At 44.4% G+C, this 16,669-nt stretch overlaps 1 protein-coding gene and 1 long non-coding RNA gene across 4 annotated transcripts in view; both read left to right on the forward strand.

The window, feature by feature from the left end:
- Window positions 1-2,757, forward strand: part of ZIC3 (Zic family member 3) — a 63,310-nt gene extending 60,553 nt beyond the window's left edge. For all 3 annotated transcript variants that reach the window (XM_039572254.1, XM_039572253.1, XM_039572255.1), the window contains one exon: window positions 1,222-2,757. The gene's annotated coding sequence lies outside the window, so the exon portion shown is untranslated. The remainder of the gene's footprint in view (window positions 1-1,221) is intronic.
- A 2,613-nt stretch (window positions 2,758-5,370) lies between these two features.
- LOC109145038 lies at window positions 5,371-16,236 on the forward strand. The gene is made up of 5 exons (XR_005604708.1): window positions 5,371-5,684; window positions 7,785-7,918; window positions 11,718-11,851; window positions 14,284-14,386; window positions 15,081-16,236. It is a non-coding gene; the product is annotated as an uncharacterized LOC109145038 (long non-coding RNA).
- The last annotated feature ends 433 nt before the right edge of the window (window positions 16,237-16,669 follow it).

Genomic DNA, 16,669 nt, shown 5'->3' on the forward strand with positions numbered 1-16,669 from the left:
CTTTTTAGAGTGTCTGCCTCTAAATGAAACAGATGATGACAAACTCATTCTGGATTTATCCTCCTTGACTGATTTGCAGCCAGAGAGGTTTGCAGACCCTCCCTCTTGGAACAGAGGAGTTCACAGTCTAATTGCTGAATGAAAGACCAAGGGCAGGTATCACTGTGCCTTCTCTTGTGGCACATTCTTTAGCATGTGAAAGTCAATGCTGTGATTTAGTCTTTTTTTTTAGTATTTAAACATCTTTAATGCTCTTATCAGACTGTTGCTCCAGCTAGCATAATGTTTCTGTTCACTGTCTGTGATTTTCTTCCTCTTCACACCACAGTACTGACAGGTGAGTATTATATGTGTAGGAAGCTATTCGGCAGAAACATATGCCCTGAATATGTTTAAATTCCTTGTAAGTCACTTGATCAATGTGCAGTGTTTGTGTCCCCTCTATTTTTGCTCTAAATTCATATTCATCAACAGAGGTTGCTTGGTACTTAATGGGACACTGGGGCACTGAGTGAAGGGAAGGGACAATACACAAACAGGGTGAAGAATGAGGACAAATGTAGATGAACTTCCTCCAACAGGCACAAAATGCTCATTCCTGAATAAAAAATGTGAAAAGGTCAAGTGCCCCCAGAGGCTTCTATTGTGACAGGCACTTAACCCCTTCACTCCTGGTTATCTGCTTCAGCTGCTGGGCCACTCGGTGCACAAGTGCCATTAGCATCAGTGGAATGTGGGGCTGGGAGCATCGGGAGACCCACCTCCCTTCCAGGCAGCAGGCACTGGGTGAGCAGGAAATAATCCTTGTGGACACTGACCTTGTCAGTAGCTGTGTCTAGAGATAATTATTTCCTAACATGTAACCTTTTCATGGTCAATTGCTCCAGTGTATTAGACAGAATTGTGATTTCCCTCTATCTTCAGACACACACAAGGTCTTGTCCTTCCTGCTTTGAGGGCATAACTTAGCAAGTGCACAGACAACCCAGTGCTCACTGAAAAGTGTTGTTCCTATTTTGCTTAAAAGAAAAAGAGTTTTGCTGCTCTTCCTTGCCATTGAGCAGAAGGGATCTCGGGTATATGCCCACTCCCATGTTTTTTTGACAGACACACATTTCCCTTTAAGAATCTAATACTAACCAGGCAACTGTCAGTGTTTAGTAATCTTCTGCTCCACCAGATTTCTTGCTTGTTGACTGACTTTGGTTTACCTTTTCCTAGCCTGTGATGCTTCAGTGTGTGCCCCTTGACACATCACCAAGGCATCTGAAGAGGCAAGATCAGCAGAGTATGTCAGTGCAGCCGCTCCGAAGGCATCAGGTCTGATACAGTCAGGACCAACGTCAGGATGAGCAGCCAGGGGTGAAGACAGTTCTCTTGCACACCCCCGTGAGTCCAGTCTGCTCCTGCCTGAAGTGCACCCCACAAGGGCTTCTTTGGTGGTTGGGGCTGAAGAGCATGAGGCAGGACACTGTTCTTCCTCCCCCACCCCACATACTCCTCCTCGCTTACTCGAGTTGCAGCTTGTTCAGCAGAGACTTGGGCATACCAGCCAGAACCCTTTTTTGGGGCAGTCCCTTTTGGGAACATACTCAGCTGACCCCTTGGAGAAACCTTGTGAGGACTGCACTGATCCGAACAATAACACAAACCCAGCTCCTGCAGCTAAGTGTGATTCGTAGGTGATATTTTTACAACCTGCTCCTTGTTTTGTAGCAGTATTTAATTGGTTCTAAAAAAAAATTGCAAAACTAGGTCAGTTTGCCATTGGGCCTTGTAAGACTCTTTAGCTAAATCTCCAGACTTTACCTAGAAGTTAATTTGAGCCAGACTTAGGAAAAATATATATTAATATACCCAAAGTCTCACGTGAGAAACTTGTAGGCAACGATTTGGGATTCAGAGCCATATTCATATTCCTAAGACTAAATTCAAAGCCATCGTTTAAAAGCAGGCTTGCACATGTGTATGTCCTGATCTTTAATTAGGCAAAACTCCCACTGACATCAATAGGAGTTTGACTTGAATAAGAACTGCAGGATCAGGTCCATAATTTGGTACCTGGGATTTGATTAAGCAGCTAAATTACTAGAACAGTTTCCCCATGTGTATAATTGCCTAATTAATTTTTAAAATAGCTAAGTTCAGCACTGAATATGGTGTACCTCTTGCCACACGAAATTTATGCTATTTAATCCAAGTTGATGGAGCTATTTGGAAGAGCCTGTAGAGTTTATTTTACAGTTAAGTAGTACTGTTTATTTTAAGCTCAGAAACAGCACCATTGTGTTAAAATGCCATGTTCCAGAGCAGTGCTGTGCTACATCCTAATTCTTGAGTTCTGGCTGCTGTGATTGATATTGCAGGTGCGAAAACACTCTGGAGGCCGGGGAAGAACTTACTCTCTGAGATGATTTTTAAATTCAGTGCTTTGAAAAGTTTTTTTTTGTCTTATCAATGATTTGGGGGTTTTTTTGTTTTTTTTTTTGTTTAGTGCCCCAGCATAGTGCCTGTGGTAGACTATATATCAGAATAAGTGTATATTGTTTGCTTTTTGCTGAAATTTCAGTCTAATACTGTGGGCTGGAGTTGATACATTTGCTTTCACAACTGAGAGACTTTGTTTGTTTGTTCTTTGTTTAAAACAGAGAACTTGTTCTGTAAGAGGAATAGAGAGATCATATATGAGTTTCCTAAGTGGAAAAATATTGTGGAAGGAATTGCAATGCCAAAAAGTAAAATCTGTTCTCCCTAAATGTATATATGCCTCTGTGTGTTTGGATGTGTGTGTGTCTTGTGTGCAGACATAAATAATGAGACTTGGAATTGGCATAATGGATAGTGCCTGCTCATGCTGTTGACAGTTACTTAATAATGCATGTTCTCCCATTCTCTCCAGCTGAATTCTTAAGGCATTACCATGGGAATTTTCCCTTTTTGGGGATTGCAGCAGAGCTCCAGGACTAGCTGTTTTTGTGATGTGCATCTTGCAGTAGTCCTTATTCAGGAACTCCATCCAAGCATCTCCTGCAGAGAATGAGACCGTCAGTTGTCCTCGCAGGAGAGCTCCACGCTGCAGCAATGGTGAGCCTTGTGCCTTTGAGTCGTTCAGGATGATGGGAGCTTGGATTCTGCCATGCTCAAAGCATGGCTAGGAGCTGGAATTCCAGAATATCACCATACGAAGTGGGATACAGTCAAATGTACTGCTCAGAGAGGTAGGCTTGAAGCCTTTAGAAACCATTCTGCTCCTTTAAGGATCTAAGAATGCTCGATAGGTAAACAAGTCATGGCTCTGAAACTGCAGCCACAGCCTGAAATTGGCTGAGGTCTGCAGTCTTGCTATCTTTTCAAATGATAGCTTTTTGTCTGTTCTGCCAAAGCCAGAAACTTGCCCACAAAATAAGCAGTCCCATACCCTTGAAAATTAGCAATTGGGTCCACCCAAAATGATGAGATGGTCTTAAAAATGGGAAGATTATATTTTATATTTAAATTGGAGTCCTTTTGAAGGCTGTCCTGCTGTCTTGGTTTGTCAGCTTTTATTTTCTATTCAGCTCATGTTTTGAAGTCTTTCTGTGGAGATTATAAAAAGGAATAGAAGGGATGGAAACTTCCAGCTTCTGTTTAAAAACAAAAATAGGTAACTCTGTCTTGCAGCCGCTTGATTTCTGCAGCTGAAATTCTCTGAATCATCACGATTTAGCATCGTTAGTGATGGCTAGAAGTGATGTCTATGGGTTTGGGATCCCTTGGGTTTTAAATAAAATTTGGAGACACCTTGGGTGTGTGTGTGTGATGTCATTTCCCCCAGCTCCTACTGAATCTCATTAAAATTGAGGAGACTTCTCAGTTACAAAAATATAAATGGGAAGAAGGGAGTGCGAAGTCTATTTGTGATAGTTTAGTCTGTAATTTCTCTCCCAAAGCTTTGAGAAGCGTCGTCCCTTCTCTCTGTGGCACTCTGACCTCCTCTAGCGGTGGCTGGGCCACAGAAAGCCTCTCCCTGCTCTGGCTGTGGGGACACTCCGGCGCAGGGATCTGGTCACCTGGAGTGGGATCTCTGCTGTCAGACATCTACTGCTGTGATAAGTTTCCAGTTCTCTCAGATTCAGCTGTGTTTTCAACTTCTGCCTTGATATTTCCTTTGGACAATACCAGAAGTTTCTTGTCAGAGTGTCACTCGGAGGAGCCAGAGACACAGGATGGTGGAAGTCTGACAACTCCTATTAGTCCTCTTATTTTTAGTTTACGTTTCTAAAGTATAAAACCGGCAAAAAACAAATAGCAAAAGGTGAGGTTTTTGTTCCTCTCTCTTTCTTCCCCCTCTCTTTTTAAAATGCAAACATAGGGAAAAGAGCCAAGTTTCAATTTCTCCTCAAATTTATAGTAATTTTCCTGTAACTGTGGATGCTTGAAAAATCAAGAGTAATGCCACAAAGGGGAAATCTCTGTTTGTCTCATTCTCCTTATTGTCTTGGCTCACTTGACCCTGTTGGGGATGTGCCCTTTCATTGTGTGCTGCTGTTGGGCCTGGGAGGACAAACAAAGGGAAATGAGCTCTGTGTGAGCCCACGTCTCGATCGGGGACCAGCTGAATTAGCTGGACCAGCCCTTGACTCAGTGTGGCTGCCTCAGGATGCAGCTGCAGTGTGCCAGAATGCCCTGTGTGTCTTTAGCACTGCTTGCCTTCAGTCTGGGTGTTGTGTGGAGAGTGCAGACAGTGCTGGGGGTGATTTCCAATGGTCATGGCCTTCCTGGACTTGAGGGGAGAGAAAAGCTGAACCAATTAAGAGCTACTGAATCACATCCCACTATAACAAGAGGGCAAGAGATGTTTTCTTCAGTGGTCCCTTCCATGGGACAGAAAGCAAAAAGGTTTAGTCCAGTGATGGCAGCCTCTGGTTTGCTGTGTCACTACATTCAAGGAGGTGCAGATGTAGTTAAGCAAAATCCTGCAGAGCAGAAATGTCAGCATTAGATCTGGGGTGGGGCTCTCCCAGCACACTGGATTCTCACTTTTAACATAAGTAATGAAAGACCAGCTCCAAAAGGGTTGAGTGTCCTTCTCTCTTAAACTACTAAAGCCTTTCCAGTTGGTGCCCTGGACTGGTTTGTTTGTCAAAGGGCTCCTCTCTAGCTGGCAGTCCTTTCTCTTTGCAAAAGCTTAGTGCTTAGTGGATTTAAGCTGGAAGGGTATATTTTGATTAGATATTAGGAAGAAATTCTTCCCTGTGAGGGTGGGGAGGCCCTGGCACAGGGTGCCCAGAGCAGCTGTGGCTGCCCCATCCCTGGAAGTGTCCAGGGCCAGGTTGGGCGGGGCTTGGAGTAACCTGGGATAGTGGGAAGTGTCCCTGCCCTGGCAGGGACTTGGCACTAGATGATCTTTAAGGTCCTTTCCAACCCAAACCATTCTATGATTCTCTAGGCAGTGAAGGCATTGTTTTAACAGCATAAATGTCTCCTGAGGCTTAAGCAACTGTGTGGTGTTTTTTTTTCTTTTGGCTAAATCTTTTTTGGCTAAGTCTGGGTGAAATATTTATTATGTTTTAAAAAGTAATGTTAGCTGCTGATTTTGCTACTGTGTTTTTTCTTTTACCTCAGGTGATTTTTACATTGCAGAAATGCTGGCAATAACAGGAGTGCAACAGATTTTAGCTGTATTTATGACTGAGGGAGAAACAGTTAAGTATGATGCATGAAAATAGGGCCCTCACTCTGGTTTTGTTTCTTTAGCATTGCAGCCCAGTAAAAGATTTAATATGGGAATAGAAATGAGGTAAAGACCGTGAAAGACCCATGGTGTGTTTAAAACCTTCCCTAAAAACGATCAGTCATGATTTGGTCAGTGTGGTGGAAGTACTTGGATAAAGTCCCGTGCCACCACCTGAAATCATAAATCATCCCCGGCAGTTCAGCATCTCCAGGTGGATGTTGGGGTTATAATTTTTGTAATGCACTGACTTTTTTTTTTTCCCTTCCCCACAAGTTTCAGTTTTTTAGAGACTTTTATGTGCTTTAGTGTTCTTCCAAAAGTTAAAAACAAAACAAAGAACAAACACCAACAACCAAAAAACCCCCCCCAAAAAAAACCAACCAAAAAAAAAACCCAGCGTGAAAGTTTGGAGCCAGATTACAGCTGGATGTAGTTTTCAGGAAACTCATGGTGATTTTTGAGTATGTGAGATTTGGTCATACTGTCAAATGGTTTAAAACTTCAGTTGCCCTGGACTTGCATGTTAATGGTAGTTTTGATAGATTTTGGATAGAACTGAGAGCTGATACCCTTGAGTCCCTGCAAGCAGCATCTGCAGGCAAAAATTCTGGCTTATCTGGTTCCTAAACTACTCCATCATCCTGTGTGGATGTATGGGGATTTTGGCTTTGGTGCATCAGTCTCTTGGAGACGAGCAAAAGGGAAGATTAATTCCCCTAGAAAAAGCTTTCTCTGCTTTGCATCCATATCAATTTCAGTGACTTCAGATCTCTTTCCTTTTCTTTTTTTTTTTTTTTTTTGAGAGTGGAGGGAGTGGTTAAATTGAAGACTTATGGAGAATGGCAGAGCTGGGAACTTTTCTAAGCCCCAGGCAAAAACTAAACATCAGTATATTGCAGTCTGTTTGTATGGAATATTTGAAGAACTTCGTTTTTATCTTAGAGCCGTTTAAGACTCTGGAGAGATATACAAATCTCTTCCTTCTCCCTATGAAATAAACAGGAGCAAATATGTATTCTTGCTGCATTCTACTACTTTTTTTTGTGATCCTTTACTCCACTGTTAAATACTTTTCAATTTGATTAATCCTTGTAATGCAGGGAAAGCTGTGTTTAATTCTATTGTGATCACCTTTCCCAAACAGGCAACAGGATTTTCCTGAAATGAGTGAATTTGTTTGAGTAAGGGTGCTCTTCCAAACAATCTGCTTTGTCTTCATTAAAAAACTGTAGTGATGGATCTACATCGCTGTCACCTGTGGTGAACGACTTGTAGCCCAGTCAGCCCATGTTTAACTTTAGTTTCTGTTAGGCCTTTGCTAGACTGGGAAACTGTTATCACAGTTTGGTTCCCACAGAGGTGTGCATGAACCTAGGCTTTGATGAGCTAATTAGAGAGAGTTCTCTCACTAAAATGCATCTCCATGTCCTTTAATCAGCTCTGTGACTCTGCTCTTGGCTGCTCCAAATTTAAAGAGGTATTTTCTGTTCCTACCCCTCTGTCTGTTTCCTCTCCCTTGCTATGCTCTGTGGTTTGCCTTTAAATATCTTTGGGGGTGGAACTATCTGTGTGTTTTGTAAATTATTGAGGATCTGGGAGGGCCTCTGGGTACTGCCTTAATAAATGCTAAATAATAAAGCCAAGAGGAGGTGTTGCTTTAGCAGTGTATGGGTGTACCAGTGGAGAGCAGATCCTGTCAATCTCTCCTCTTGCTTAATCAGCTGGAGGCATGGGAGATGCTTTGCAGACCCACTGTGGCAAAATCACCATCAGATTTCCTTTATAACTATATTGATGATTAGGATCTGTGTCCCTTCGATGTTATGGGTTTTTTTCCCCTGAAAAATGCTGCTGCCGTCTTCTTGAAAGCTGAGAGAGATCCCCAAAGCTTACCAGGCAGAAAAGCTCAGGGAGCTCTCAAAGGATATTGCTGCTTTTCCCTCTAACCTCTTACAGTCTCTACCTTTCCTCTGTTCTTTTTTCTTTCTTTGCCAGTAAGGCGCTGTGTGCAGTCTTTTGTGAACCTTTGTGGGCCAGATTTCTCACAGCTGCCTTTTTTCCTCCGCAGTAGCTGCAGAAGAGGCAGTGGATCTGAGGAGGAGATGCGTTTTATGATTTATGACACTTTATAAAGTGCATTTCGCAGCAGGATTGACAGAGCTGGAGACTGAAGTCCACCCAGTTTTGGGGATGCAGAGGCAGGTAGGGGATGGATCCGCTCCTGGTGACTGTCCTTGTGTCATGGGCTGAGTGGGGACACCTCTGCTTGCTTCCTTGCTTGAACTGTCTGCATCAAGAGCTGGGGGTAGTGCCAGGAGAGCCCAGGACCTGTCTGTGGTGGGAGCCAAGTCCATTTTACACCACTGGCACCTCTCCAGAAGCCATGGCAGGGCCTCCTGCATGTGACCAGGCTCCCTTATCAGCTGTTGATCTAAAGCTGGGCTTATTTTGACAGCCCTTCCTCTTCCTCCGTGGGATGCCTCCTGATGGCAGGGGTGTCAGCACAGCTCACGGTGTGAGGAGCAGGGGTTTGTTCCGTGTTCCCTTGGCACTCGGGGGCTCTGTCAGAGACTTCAAACAGGGCTCTTTCCCACGGTTTGTTTCTGCCTCTGCCCCTTTCCTGTCTGTAGCCTCAGGGGTGCAGCTCCCCAGCCATCTATTTATATGGCCCTCATCTGTCTTAGTCTCTTTGGCACTTATATAGCTCCCATTGGCCCAGGGCCTGAATGCCTCCCAATCTTTAATATATTTATCTTCACACATGCAGACACACACGCATACCTGTGAGGTCAGGAAGTACCAGTGCTCCTATTGTACAGATGGAGGACATTAAATGGTAATTGGCTAAACTGGGAGCAGGTGGTGGCAGGGATGGAGGAAGGCTGCTCTCACATGGTACAGAAAATGGCATCACAAGAAATGGTTCATAAGCCACAGTGCAGCACTGAGAAGATGGGTCTCCCCACTCATATGTGAGCCTTGCAGTCAGTGCAATATGAGGTCATAGTCATGCCCTATCCTTGTTTTGGCCTCTTCATTCTTCAATCTTGTTTTAAATATTTTTGTCCCAGTGATACAACTTCAGATGCAAAGCTTCTGTCAAGTTGCCCAGCCAGGATGGGGGAGGGAGGTTGGAGTCCTCTTAGTCTGACAGTGAAAGCAAAGGCTCTTTTAGTGGCAGGGTCCTTTGCTCTTGCTCACTGGGTTTACTGTTCTTGGAGGGGGGGTTGGTCCCCTCTTTTCAGTGGCTTCAAGGTGGGGATGGGCCCAGCAGTCTAAAGCGCAGCCATCAGCTCAGGATTTGCTTTGTTTAGCTGGAGCACTCTGGGCAGACTGTCTGCTGGGGTAGGAATTTTTGGCAGCTGATACACGGCCACACTGTTCCGTGGCAGTGGCTTTCCCTTAGCCTTTCCCAAAGATGGCAATGCTGCCAAGCATATCTCCAAATGCTTTGCAAACATGACCCATTAGCAGTGTCTTCAGCACAGAGACAATGCTTGTTGCATTTAGGGAGCTCAACCAAAACCCGCTGGGGGTCAGTGGTAACCCCATTCTTTTCAGTCAGTGGTGTCTTCTCCCGTGCCTAAAGCTGAGGGAGTGCAAAGCTGAGCTGGAGCCACATGCCCAGAGCCAGTGTGTGGGAATTGTGAGGGGAGAAGTCAGGTGGCTGTTCCTGGGCCTGTGCCTGGCTGATAGACCACGGTGCCTAATTAGTGTGGCAGCTGTTCTCGGTTAGCGAGGCTTTCCTTAGGCGCCTGCACTAATGTTCTTGATAGCAGCTAAGGAGAGAAAGGAGGAGGAAATTGCATCTATATTTAATTAATACTGCATCCATATTTTATTACGGAGAGCCCTAAGGTGCAGGAAGATTCTCAGTGAGAACAATTGCTTTGGAGTGCTGAAGCTATTGTATGGTGCTGAGGAGGTGAACTTTGGTTTTAAAAACAAACCCAAATTCCTTCCAGGGTAACTTGGGAAAGCCCAGAAACCCTTTGCCACTCACCTCTCAGCATCAGGCTGAAAAGCAAGTGGCAAATTTGCTGATAACTCATATTTGATTAGCTTTAATATCCTCTAATATTTTAAGCAAGAAAGGTTCAGTGGGCTGCAGACAAACACCACACTGATTATTTTTTCCTTTTGATAAGCTGCCAGGCTTGGAGAGGTTTCCTTTTCCATTCTCTGAGCTGACTCCCATCTTCCAGCTGCATGCTGTGCTCCTTCTCTTCTGGCTCTGAATCCCAGCGAGGAGACACAACGCGTTGTTGAAATGGCTGTCCCCTTGCTGTGGTTGAGGTGGCCTGTGGGGCTCGCAGGGTTAGGCTAGGTGGAGCCAAGAGCAGGTGAAAGATGCTGGTGGCTGCAGTGGCCTTGGCAGCTTTTGAGGCCACCTTGAGTCCTTGCTCGCTGGGCAGCTGGGTGGGACACGCTGCAGAACACGGAGGAAGCTGGGGATGTTTTGGGGTCAGCCTGAGCGTGGCCGAGCAGGGCTTTGGCAGCAAAGCCAGCACGTGGCCCCGCGGCTGAGCCGCCAGCCCTGCGCACGGGTGGGTCACTGCGGCTGCCCGGCTGCGGCGGCGAGGCACAGGCCGACCTGCTGCCAGCACTCAGCCCTCTGTCCTCATTAGGGGCAGACTTGGGCCAACAAGGAGACATTTTATAGTCCAGTCAGAGAAGCAAAAAATACGACTGTGTGTTGGAATAGCCTGAGCCTCTTAAAATATTTTGTACACACCCTTCATGCCCCATTAGTACCATTGTTTTGTTCAGTCAGCATGTGGTACAGCCCTTCTTGTACTCTGCAAAACACATCAGTTTCCAAAATGTTGTTATACTCCGTGGTTTCCATTGTAATAAAAATATGCAAACAATTGCTATCCAAAGAAAACTAACTACAATTTAATTTTTAAATCCTTCTCCTTTCACTGATTCCACAGTTTTTCCTTGGTAGCATTCAAATTTCAGGGAGAAAGGAAAGCTGAAGACAGAAGTGTTTACAGAAAGGAGCATTTTTGCCTTTCCACAACTACAAAAGAAACATTTGTTGCCTCAGATAACTCCTAAACAAACTGCCGCTAAAACAATTAGTGTTATTTTTCTATTATCCTCCTATTCGAGAGTAAACAGCCATTTCATGAATATGTTAATTATCTTGTAGGTGCAGAAGATAAGTGGATGTTGTATCTTCACAAATGATGATAATGCTTCTATTGTATACAAAAATTTCCAACAATGATTTTTCTCAAGTATTTGGGGTCGGGTGGTTGCAGTTAAACTGCTCACAACTGGACCCTTTGCTTTGATAACGTAAAGATTTAGTAAAGATTGAACAGTTGAGTAAATGAAGATTTTTTTTTTCCCATTTTTTTTAAAGAAAAAGTGGGCAGATGAGCAATAAGAACCAAGTCCCTACAACAGCTGAGCTTTTAAATCGTGTTGTATTTCTGTATTAAGTTTTAAAGGCTAACAGAGAGGTTCTGGAGAGAAATCACTTGTGTAAGTACTGTAGGGTCGTATGTCTGTGTACTATTAAATACATGGTATTTTTAGAGGTAAAGTAATACAGTGTTATTCTATTTAAATTGGGCTGTCTGCAGGATAGAAATTATTTGTGAATTTTTCTGTCAGTAAAAAACTGCAGGTTACTAGATAGATATGTTTGTTTATGTTTTAAATCATCCAAATATTTATTTTAGTGAGAGTATGCTTATTTAGACTCCAGAGAAGCAGCAAAGTGCTGATTTTCCTTTTGGAGATGTGTACATGTGTACATTTAGGAAGAAAAATTCAATATTCTGCAAAGTTGAATGCACCATTGTGCAAGATAATTAAAATGTAAATTTAAGTATCTATGCCTGCTTTGTGATTTTTTTAATACTTTTAAGTTAGTTGTCTTTTAAAACATGTGGTCAGCTGTTGTATTCACATATGGTCAAATGATCAAAGTCTGAACTCCTCTCTAATTGTCCCCTGCTGCTTGTCTGCTCTGTCCATGATCAAGGCCTCAGCAGGTGATAAGAAAGGCATGAGAACAGGCTGGAAGGAGAATGAACTACTGAGGGGCCCAAGCTGAAAGAAATAAAGACTTCCAGTACATCACCCTGACAGTAAAGAACCAAGAAAAAGTGAAGTCTGGTTAGTTCTTATTTTTTCTTTCTTTCTTGCCCTTTTTTCCCCCTTGCTCACAAATCTGCATATATTTTTTTTAAAGGCAAAATGCAAATAGGGTAGTCTCTGTGTATTCTCAGCTCATATAAAAGACAGAACCAAACAGCCTTCTGCAGACATGTTTATTTACTTGTGAGGAGGAGGAAGCTGCTAAGTCACACAGTTTATAGTATTTCACATGTTTGTGGAAATCATTGCAATTCTTTTCACTTGTGCTTGTCATTGTTTGCCTGGAGTTCACTTTGCCAGATGGTGCTTTATTGTCACTGGTGTCCACACCTCGCTCTTGCATCACTTCAAGACCAAATGGTGTGAAGAGCTTTAATACTTAGAGGATTTAGTAAAAGTAAATCCACACTTTGTGGAAGGTTCATTCTCAGCTATTCAAGCAGGTCTAGCACTGATTCAGAGAGGGAGTAGCTGACCCCAGGAGTGAAGAAAGGATGAAATAAATGGATTGTCTTTGCCACTCCTGTTTGTCCCCTGCTCTCTTGCAGTCAAAACGCTGATGGAAAATTAAGGACCAATATTAGATTTAGAATAAAGAGTTAACAGTTAAATAAAGGAAGGTGCATTGTGAGATTCTCCCCTACTCCCCCCAGTCAGTGTAGAAAACAGTTGGCTGCATTTCTAAAGCTAAATTTCTTAGGCTTGCAGTAATGTATTTGTATGCATCATGTTTTTGGAATCACGTGAGGATTAATTTTTTACATGAATTTGCATGCAAATAGAGTACTCCCTTTTGGCTTCTGCAGAGTCGTTTCTTAATGTTTGCAAACACTGTCGCTCAGATGCAAGAAGTGCCATTGCCCCATTTTACAGATGAGGAGGCAGTGGCTGGCTGAGAAAGAAGTGAGTGCTGTTCAAACTGTCATTCAAACATGGGGGTTTTGGGCAGTCTATATTTCATTATTTAAAACAGGACGGAGTGCCTATTTCTCTAATTTTGCAGGTAGCTGAAGTCTGTTTGTCCAAATGGCTACAGCAATAAGACTGGACAGAGGGAGTGTGTGTCTCTGCATGGATAGGGAGTATTTTAGCAGGAGGCAGGTGTAAGAGGATTTAGAGGATATTACAGAAAAACCCTTGTGGAGATCAGGCTATTATATGACTGCTGTAAAACAGGCAAACAGGTTAGTGGGTATAACCACAAGGAAAGAGCACACATCACAACTGCAGTCCCTGCACGGAGGCAGAGCTGTGTTCAGTGCAGTAAGTTTTTTTCTGGGGTCAGCTCCAGGAAGTTCTCCTTGTGGGCCATGTGGGTTTCAGGAAGGATGTTTCTTGGAGTGGGTTTGTGGTAGAAGGGGAGATCTCATAACACTGATGCACAAGGGTGGTGGAGAAAGAGGATTATGATCATGTCTCTGCACGGGGCCAAGGGTGAGAGAGACTTGAAACAAAGGGTTTGGAACATTTTCACCGTGCAGATTTGTGGGCGGGAGGACCCCAGTCCTGCTGGGGGCTCTGCTGAATAGTGTCTGCCTCAGCAGTGACCCACAGAAGGGAAGTGCCCCATGGAAATCGTGGCACTTTCCTTCCCTCCCTCCTGTGTTCCCTTCTGGGTATGAGCTGGTTCCACTTGGTCATGCTCAAGTGACTTCCTGAGCTGGGGTCGGTGGAAGTGCATGGCTGGGGAGGCCAAGTGCCCCCCACAAGCTGTGTCTAACATAAGAATGGCAGAGCTGCTTGCTCTGAGTGCAGTCAGCAGAGAGGCTGCCAAGCGAGGGCACAGCAGCAGGGTGTATAAATGAGCTCGAGAGACAGCCAGAGGTGTTAGGAGTGGTTGGGTGGCGAGGTAGAAGGATGTGGTGACAGATGAGAGACAGGGAGAAACAGAGCAGGGAGGGTTGTTAGGCACAGTGGTCGTTTTCTACTGCTAATTCTCTCTGGGAAAGCTGGGGCACAACAAATGCAGGGAGCTGTAGTCCTTGCGCTTCGTTTGCACATTCAGGCTCTGCTTTTTATTAAATGAGTGGTGCCAGGCTATCAGCCTACCCAGGTTCCTCTCACTCACCCAACCCATGACCAGTGTAAATGGAATCTGGAAGCATAATGCTGCATTTCTTGCTGCTTGCTTCACAGCTCACAGTGACTGGAGCCCAGACGTGGCTGCTGCATTTCTTCTGTTCCACCTTTATTACTGCTGAGTAACTGCAGCTTCTTATCTGGGGTATGAACGATGGAAGATTTTGTTTTTATGGGGAATTGTTAAATTCACTCTATTTCTCTGCAGCATTTCTACCATATACATTCAGCTCACTGTTAAATATCCCTGCCCAGTGAAGGCTGTGTGATACTGTTTGGTCTGTGAGCTGTATGTAGGGATCTGAGGAGGGGTTTGTAGCTGGAACAGTTAGTTCCTACTTGGTGAGTTTGGGCTTTTCTCTTGACTCCAGGTGCTTCTGTCTCATGCCCTTTTGAGCATGATTTCAGAGAAGGAGGGATGTGCACACAGCTGCCTTGCCATTGTGCTGGTGTCCAAGACAATTCGTACAGCAGGTATGACTTAACAGACCGGAGTATTGGGAATTCACCCTTGCCTGCTTAGGGTATCTCACACATCCTGTGTACTGCTAAATCTATCCCCCTGTGAGGTGCTGCTGGCTGAGGGGTGATATACAACCCTTCTGTCAGGATTTGCCATGCCCTAATGGCCTTCCTGTAAATATTTATTGTCCAGAACATCTAGAAGTAGGAAATATCTACTGTGATGGTGGACACACAATGGAAACAGAGGCAGCCAAATTTAACCAGCTTACACATTTTATCTTCTGCCATTTGGTCCTCTGTTTCCTTCAGAATAAAACTGGAAGTGTCCAAGGAGAGCTGTTGAGAGTCACCTTTGCACCTGGAACATTCTAAGCTGGTGTGGCCTGTCTACCTTCAACACTCTTGAGATGTTTATTTTTCATAGAGAATTCCCAGCCTTGTCTGTTGACATTAATGGGAAGGTAGAAGTGAATTCTGTTTCTTGAATGGTAGTTTTTGTTGAACAAGTCGATTTTTATGTATACAACAATAGCATTCAGCAATAAATTGAATTCCAAGATTGGGAATGTTGAGAAGCAATGAATAGAAATGCTTTTTTATGTAACACTGCATTAACTTTGCAGATATTAATGGTTCAGTGAGGAGTTACTGGTCATAGTAACTGTGAATAAACTCACATATTCTTGTTTTCATATTGGTTCAGGTTCCTTTCCTGGCAGAAGCTGGTCATTCTGCGAGCCCATGGATCTTGAGCAGAGAGCTCTCCATATCTGCTGCTGATCGTGTCATGCTGTTTTCTTGGAAAATGCATTTGGATGCTATTTTCTAGAATAAACAAGTTAAAGTGGTCAACAAATAAAATAGATTCCTCCCACTTCTCTCCTTCCCCCATGTGCTCGTAATAAGTGGCTGAGGTGAAAAAAAAAAAAGCTAAGTGGTTGATTCTCCCTCCTGCAAATGGTCAAGAAAATTACAGAGCCGACAAAATAAATGTTCAGGTTTAATAGTCCACAAGCCCAAGGAATTCTGCACAGTACTCCCTGGGCTCTGGGTAGGTGTTTAATCTCTGAAGCTCTATACAGAGGAGGCATGTTGAAAACAAGAAGTTTTTGGTGGGGTCACGTGCTTCAGGAGGTTTGGGATCAACAGGAGGTCTGTGGTTTGCTTGCTCTCACAGCGGTTTTGGGCAGTAGCTCTGACCAGTGGCTTTGGTGGGAGGGGGTGAGATGCTCCTGAGGCTGGTTTTATGCTGCTTTATGGGGAGCTGAAGGGGGCAGGTCCCAGCTCTCCTTCCTTGGCATCCTTGTGTAGGAAGGAGAATTTGGTTTATTACTTTGCCAGCCTGTTGTGAGAACTCTCTGCAACGACAGATTTTTGAGGAAGCACGCTTGGGCTAAGCAGGGCAGGCCCTGTGTGCCATGGGATTTATTTCATGTGGGATGTGATCCTGTAAGAGGCTCCTCCTGGCTGGACTTGGATGACAGTGTGAGCCCACCCTGTCCCTGCATGGTGCCTCCAATTGACCACAAAGAAAGGGTAGTCTCTGCTTTGGATGGGATTGTAAGGCAGAGGAAAGCAGGAGGCTTTAGCAGAGACTGCCTGTGAGGATTTTGGCTGGTGGAGGGAGAAAGGACCTTTCTCTGCACTGTGGGTCAGGTGGCGGGGTAATGAGGACACCAGCCGTGATGTGCAGAAATGCCGCCTGTCAGAATGATTCCTCTGCAAATCTACTTAAAAATAATTTCCTGTGTGCCACCCTGAAATTCATCTGGCAATTAAATGATAAGGTTAATATGTTACATGCATGGAGGCCAGAAAATTTGGAGGTAGTGTTGCCATAGCAACTGTATCTCTGCCCTCCTGGGCATAGGCATCCCAGTGGGGTCAGCCAGGGCACAGTGCTGGGGGTGGGAAATGCCACCAGCATGGTAGCAAAGGGGTGGGAAAAGTCATAAAAATGTAAAAATAAACCCAACTCTTTCATCTTGTTCTGTGCTGTCGGTGGAAGAGCAGTAAAAGGTGAAGCTCCTCTCCATTATGTGTGTCAGAGGGAGCCCTGCAGTGCTCGCCTCGGGATGTGCCAGGGAGCCTGTGCCTCCAGGAGGGCAGGGCTCACTGCTGGGTTCAGCCTCGACAGCCTTCAGCTGCTCTCTGTTCTCTGGGGATGCTGTATTAAGCAGGAAAAGATGTCTTCAGTACAATTCCAGGATCCTCCTTTGGCTCCTACAGCTAAAATCCTAGTGCATAAAGAAGACACCTGCTCAAAAGAATATATACTCAGTCAAATATACT

This window comes from Corvus cornix, chromosome 4A (genome assembly GCF_000738735.6).
Source record: "Corvus cornix cornix isolate S_Up_H32 chromosome 4A, ASM73873v5, whole genome shotgun sequence".
NCBI classification, from domain to species: Eukaryota; Metazoa; Chordata; class Aves; order Passeriformes; family Corvidae; genus Corvus; species Corvus cornix.